This window comes from Puntigrus tetrazona, chromosome 13 (genome assembly GCF_018831695.1).
Source record: "Puntigrus tetrazona isolate hp1 chromosome 13, ASM1883169v1, whole genome shotgun sequence".
NCBI lineage: Eukaryota > Metazoa > Chordata > Actinopteri > Cypriniformes > Cyprinidae > Puntigrus > Puntigrus tetrazona.
The window spans coordinates 2,884,778-2,891,276 of record NC_056711.1 but is presented as its reverse complement, the minus strand read 5'-3'; positions in this window follow the sequence as shown (position 1 = coordinate 2,891,276).

The following is a 6,499-nucleotide window of genomic DNA, read 5'->3' as shown; positions in this document are numbered from 1 at the left end:
TTTCATTTGTTACAGTGTAATTACTATACTGTTTATAATTACTATAAATTTGCTATAGGTTTTGATTTAATGTTACAGTACTTATTTGCAATTACACAACATTTACATTTATTATCATAGTAAATACCAGTTTTGGGAAGGTTACTTTGAAAATGTAATAGGTTACAGCTTATTCAAAATGTAACGTAACATTTAATTACTTTATTAAAGTAATGTAACTGATAACATAAGAAAACTTTTTGTTTGCTTTTCTAAATTTCAACTGTTAATCATTTTCGAACATTTACACCAGACAGGGTTAACCCTACAATAGTACTCAACGTTGATTACTCTTAGAATTAAGATTATAAACAATTTTTGAAAGGATTCAGCTGGGAGAACATCTAGCAACTAATTACCTTAATTGATATCAGTTGTGTAACATGATGTCTCAGAGATGCAGAGTCTCACAGAAGTAAAGATGGACAGAGGGTCTCCAATCTGTGAAAGAGTGCATAAAAAGAATGTCGAATACTTAATGTCAAATTACAAAGGCTTTTCAAATCTCATCATCTACAGTGCATGACATAATCGAAACTTTCAGAGAAACTGGAGACATCTCTGTGCGTAGAGGACAAGGCCTTTGTTGGATGGCTGTGGTCTTCAGGCCTCAGATGACACGGCGTCACTCATCCTCATAATTCTGTCATTGACATTACTAAATGGGCCCAGGAATACTTCCAGAAACCACTGTCGGTAAACAATCCACCAAGTCATCTGCAGATGAAAACTAAAGCTCTATCATGCAGAAAGGAAGCCATATGTGAACGTGGTCCAGAAGGTCATCGTTTCCTGTGGTCCAAGGCTCATTTAAAATGGACTGCTTCAAAGTGGACAAGTGTTCTACGGTCAGATGAGTCCAAATTTGACATTCTTGTTGGAAATCACCGATGCTGTGTTCTTCGAGCTAAAGAGGAAGGAGACCCTCCAGCGAGTTATCAGAGTTCAGTTCAAAAGTCAGCATCTCTGATGGTATGGAGGTTCATAAGTGTATACGGTATGAGCAGCTTGCATGTTTTGGACAGCATTATGAATGCACATATAAAATGTTTTTAGAGCAACATATGCTCCCCTCCAGATGACGTATATTTCAGGGAAGGCCCTGTGTATTTCAGCAGGACAATGAAAATCCTCACAGCGCGGCTTCATAGTAGAAGAGTCTGGTGCTGAATCGTTCTGCTGCTGTCTAGATTTGGTGCATAATTAAATAAAAAATACATGACGACCACAAATCCTTCAGCCACTGGAAAACTTCATCAGGCAAAAATGGGACCAAATTACAAAACCAAAGCTCCAGAAACTCATAACCTCGATGCCCAGACATCTTCAAACTGTTCTGAAAAGAAGAGGAGATGTTTCACCATGGTAAACATACCCCCGACCCAACTGTTTTGAGATCTGTAGCAGGCATCACATTCGAAAAGAGCTCATTTTGCGCATAAAATTAAAAGAATTCTCAGTTTAAACACTTGTTATGTCATCTATGTTTTATTGTGAATACAGTATTGGGTCATGTGATTTAAATTTTTTCTTTTTATTTTATTCAAATTTATAAATGTCCAACATTTCCGGAAATCGGGTTGTATGATTAATAAGATTAAGTTTGGGGTACATTACATGTATAAAACGTGGCAAAGATTTATTTTGGGGTCATATATTCTTTTAAAAGTGTCCAGCTTGACTAGTTTCAGCCCTGTTGTTCTCTGTTTTCATTCTTCTGTTCCCATGGGCTGACTGAATAACTAAACACCTGTGCATATTTCATAGCAACACAGTGCACCAGAGATATTAGCTAAGCCAATTCATGCATTTTACATGCAGGGGTGCCTGAGGTTAGGATCTCAAAAAAATTGCAGCTTCCCTATAAAAGTCAGTGGCTTGGGAAACACTGCTTCCCAATTAAGGTTCTGTGAAAAAGATGCTGTCTAGTAATAATTAAACTAGTAAAGACTGACATATAATAATCAGAAAAATCTGATTTGTAAAAGTGTAGCTTTTTGAACCTTTACATTTACAGTTTGTTTAGCATGTAAGTTGTTTTTATCATAAGGACTTAAAAATGAGAATATGATCATCAAGCTTTTATGGCTCCTATAGGCCAACCTACAAAAAAAGCGATTTAGTGCCATTGCTGATATTTTTATGGCCAAAAAATGAAATGAGAAGCCAATGTGACCATACCGCATTAAAAATATATCAGTTGTTACTCTATATGTCTTAGTAAGATGATATTTAAATGCTTATTTTTATGATCACTGTATACAATGGTGATTGAATAATCAAGCAGCTTTAGTTCAGTAAGTGTTCATCTGTTTTTTTCAAAACTGTTTCATACTAAAAATCATTTTACTTGCCAAAAAAGTCTAAATTATCAATCAGGCTTATACTGTACACTACAGGTTTTTCAGTAAAGTTTGACCATGCTAGAAATTCACATTAATTTATCAATTATCATCAAGGGATCAAATATGATGCAGTAGGCTTTACGGTCTCAGTTGTGACTAATAGCTGTGGACAGAAAGACATGATGAGAGAGAACTAAAAAGGGTCAGAGGGTTTATGAAGCACTTCGGTGACAGTGAATGAATGAATGAGGTCCATTTGAAAGAAAATACTGGGGTTTCTGCAGTCCTGGTTCATGATTTTAGGAGCAAGTATTGCTTGATTCATCTGAAGGACTGACTCTCTCAGTTGAGCATCTGTTACCGAGAAGAGATGATGAGTCATTCACTGAAGTTCACATCTGCAGTTTTCCACCAGCGGAGGAGGAAAGCGCAATCACATTAATCTAATTACGTGAGTACGTGGAATACTGTTTCTGATCAGATCAACATAATCTAGATTCCATTAATGAATCACTTTTGAGGAAGTACCACATAACTGATTTTAACTATAAATATCACTTCACTTTTAAAGAATTTAAAGAAACGGTTGACACAGAAGTTACAATTTAGGCAATCCACAATGTAGATGTGTTAAGTTAAGTTAAGTTCCTTCATTTTTTTAAACATGCATCATTACATGACTTGCTCACTAATGGATCCTTTGCAGTGAATGGGTGCCATCAGAGTCCAAACAGCTCAATCCACTAACATATTTATTTTTGAAATCTCCCGATTCAGACGAGATTACTTTTTCACTGCAAAAAGCAGCATTATGGATAGAGGACTTTATCCATAATGTATTTTAGCCAAAAGCAAAGGTTTAAAGTTAAAAAAAAAACATGTTATTGGTGGATCTTTCTTGCCTACAAACGTGCAGCTTTGTGCTTTGCATGATGTTAATTGATGGACAGGAGTGGTGTGGATTACTTCATGATTACTTAATCAGCTGTTTGGATTCTCATTCTGACGGCACCCATTGACATTGCAGAGGATCCATTGGTGAGCAACTGATGGAATGCTAACTTTCTTTAAATCCGATGAAGAAACAAACTCATGGGCATCTTGAATGGCCTGACGGTGAATAAAGATTCAGCACATTTAAATTTTTGGGTCGACTATTCCTTCGTTTTATTCAGCAAGTTCTTTTGAACTTTCTATACATCAAAGAATCCAGAAAAACACTAGAGTACAATTTCCACCTCTGACACTGAAGACTGGAGTAATGTTGCTAGAAAATCTGCATTGGAAGTTACATCTTATAATATATTAAAACAGAATACCTAATTAAGCTAATTATATTATGATATAACTGTAATATTACTGTTTTACAGTATCTGTGATCAAACAAATACAAAAATTAATTGTATGAATTCGATGGACTTTTATTCTGTTATTTCTACCTTCCCGCCTCACCGACTGTTGCTATTAACTACATTTCCCATGATTCACTGCACTGATTGCGCACACACAGTTGCCACCAATCACATGCTCACCTAAATCATATCACACAGTCTATATAACACATAATCAGAGCATTATTACTTAGCGGTCTCTCTCTGATTTGGATTATCTTTGTTTAGTACCTGGACTCTTGCTCGTCATCGGATTACCCGTTTTGTCTCGCCCTTTGGATAATGTTTGTGATAGCAGATCCACGCTCGCTGATGTTCGACCCTGCCTGTTTATCTATGCCTGTGAATAAAGCTTCGCATTTGGATCCGCACGCCTCAAGCCTCGTCCGTTACGTTACAATAATAATGCAAATATACTGTATTTCAGATTGATAGTTGAAAACACATTTTGTCCGCCTGTCCATAAATCGTAAAGACAAACGTTGGTCCAAAAAAGACAGTTGTTATTCATAGCACAGCCATCTGTATTTGTACTGCTACTGCTCCTATTACTCCTGCTACTGCTAAAAGGGTTAAATGGCATCTGGGCGTCAGAACGCAATTAGCCTAATGCACAGTTGTTTCATGTTTGCAGTCATTCGCTGAGATGTGATCTCAAGAGCTTTAATAATATTAGAGGGCTTTGTATGTGTTTACTGCATTTGTGGGTTTCAGTTAATCTCTCTCCCACTACAACCCAAATAATTAGGTTGCAACATAATACCTGTTGTACGCCATAACTTGGGGGGCGGATTCGGTTTCGTAAAACATTGCGGTTTTGTTCTCATAATTGGCAGATTGAAATGACTTGCGGCCTTATCGGACTGTCCAGTGCTACAATGAATTTACTATTCAAATGAGCACCTGAACATTAGAGATCCAGCTGTTAGCAAAAACAGATTTGACTTGAGGGTATTATTGGGGAAAATAAGTCATGTTGTTCTTGGATTATGTGAGGTGCATATCAATAAAGACTTTCTCAACAGCATGCTCTGTTATTGTTACATACAATTATTACAGTTTTTAACACGTTGAGACATTTTTAAGATTGAATAAAATAAAAAAACTGAGCTCATTTCAAATTTGATGCCTGCTACAGATCTCAAAAAAAGGTGGCACGGTCGCAACAAAGCTCGAAAAGGATTTTGAAAGGATTCGGCTGATTCAAGCAACTAATTAAGTTAATTGATATCAGGTGTGTAATGAAATTAGTTATAAAAAGGGAGGTCTTAGAGATGCAGATGGCCAGAGGCTCTCCAATGTGCGAAAGAGTGCATAAAAATATTGTGGAAATGCAAATTGCGTAGGACAATGCACAACCTTACTAGGGCTATTACAACAGAATGGCTTCGTAGTCCGGTGCTTAATTGGCCCTCTGCAGTCCAGATCTTTCACCTGTAGAGCAGTGGTTCCCAGCCTAATAAAGTAATGAGCTAAATCAGGGGCCTCCTGGATTACGGTTGGGAGCCGCTGCTATAGAGAACATTCGGCAAAAAATATATCAAAGAAGAACCATTGAGCAGCTGGAAAACGAAATCAGGCAAGAGTAGGTCAACATTTCAACACCAAAGCTCCAGAAACTCATAACCTCGATGCCCAGGCATCTTCAAACCGTTTCGAAAAGAAGAGATGTTACACCATGGTAAGCATACCCCCGACCCAACTGTTTTGAGATCTGTAGCAGGCTTCAGAGCTGGTTGAAGTAATTATTACTGGTCATTACTTTTTACAGTGTAATATTATTTTTTGTGACCAAAGGAGTCAGCCAATTTAATTGCATTTGAAGGCTTTGAGACAAACATCCAGAAATCGCAAGATCACAAAAATGAATTTAAAAGGAGCAATTAGAGATGATATCTGTCGTAACAGCAGCTAATTCATATCCATCATTATATATTAATATGCATCTCCCTTGTTCTATGTACTACATAGTCGAAATCACTTCATCTGTATCAAAAATATTATTAAATTACATCTAATGAATTTAACCGGTGTGCACATCAAGTCTTGAAGGTTAATTGCACAGAAAATGTAAGCAATAATAGTTAGAAAAAATAAATCTACTTATGTTACTATCAGATGCCGACAAAAAAATGAGCAGTTATAATTAGAATTGGCATGCTAATAATAATCTTCTCATAATTGGCAGATTGAAATGACTTGTGGCTTTATCGGACTGTCCAGTGCTACAATGAATTCTAATTAATTCAAATGAGCACCTGAACAGAAATCCAACTGTTAGTGAAAACAGATTTGACCTGAGGATATTATTGGAGAAAATAAGTCATGTTCTTCCTGGATTATGTGAGGTGCATATCAATAAAGCTGGGCAAGTTTACAGACTTTTCTGCTTGTGGGATGTTCTGTTCCATAAATTATATTTTCCACAATAAATATGCATAATATCCACGCGGCGTGATGTTTATTTAAAACACTGTATGGAATATGTCATCCTGCAATGCAGTGTGTGCCAGTTTTTAGTGAAAAGCTGCAAGTACACTGAAAAAAAAAACTGGTTACTGGTTTCATAAAACTAAAACATTATTTTTAAATCAACCTAAATCCATAATTTATTTAGCCAGAACTAAACTAGGTTAAAGCGACATGGGTTAAATTAAGCACAAATGGCTATATATAAGGTAACTATCTATAAGTCAGCTGCAGTTTTTCAGTCAACCATGTAAT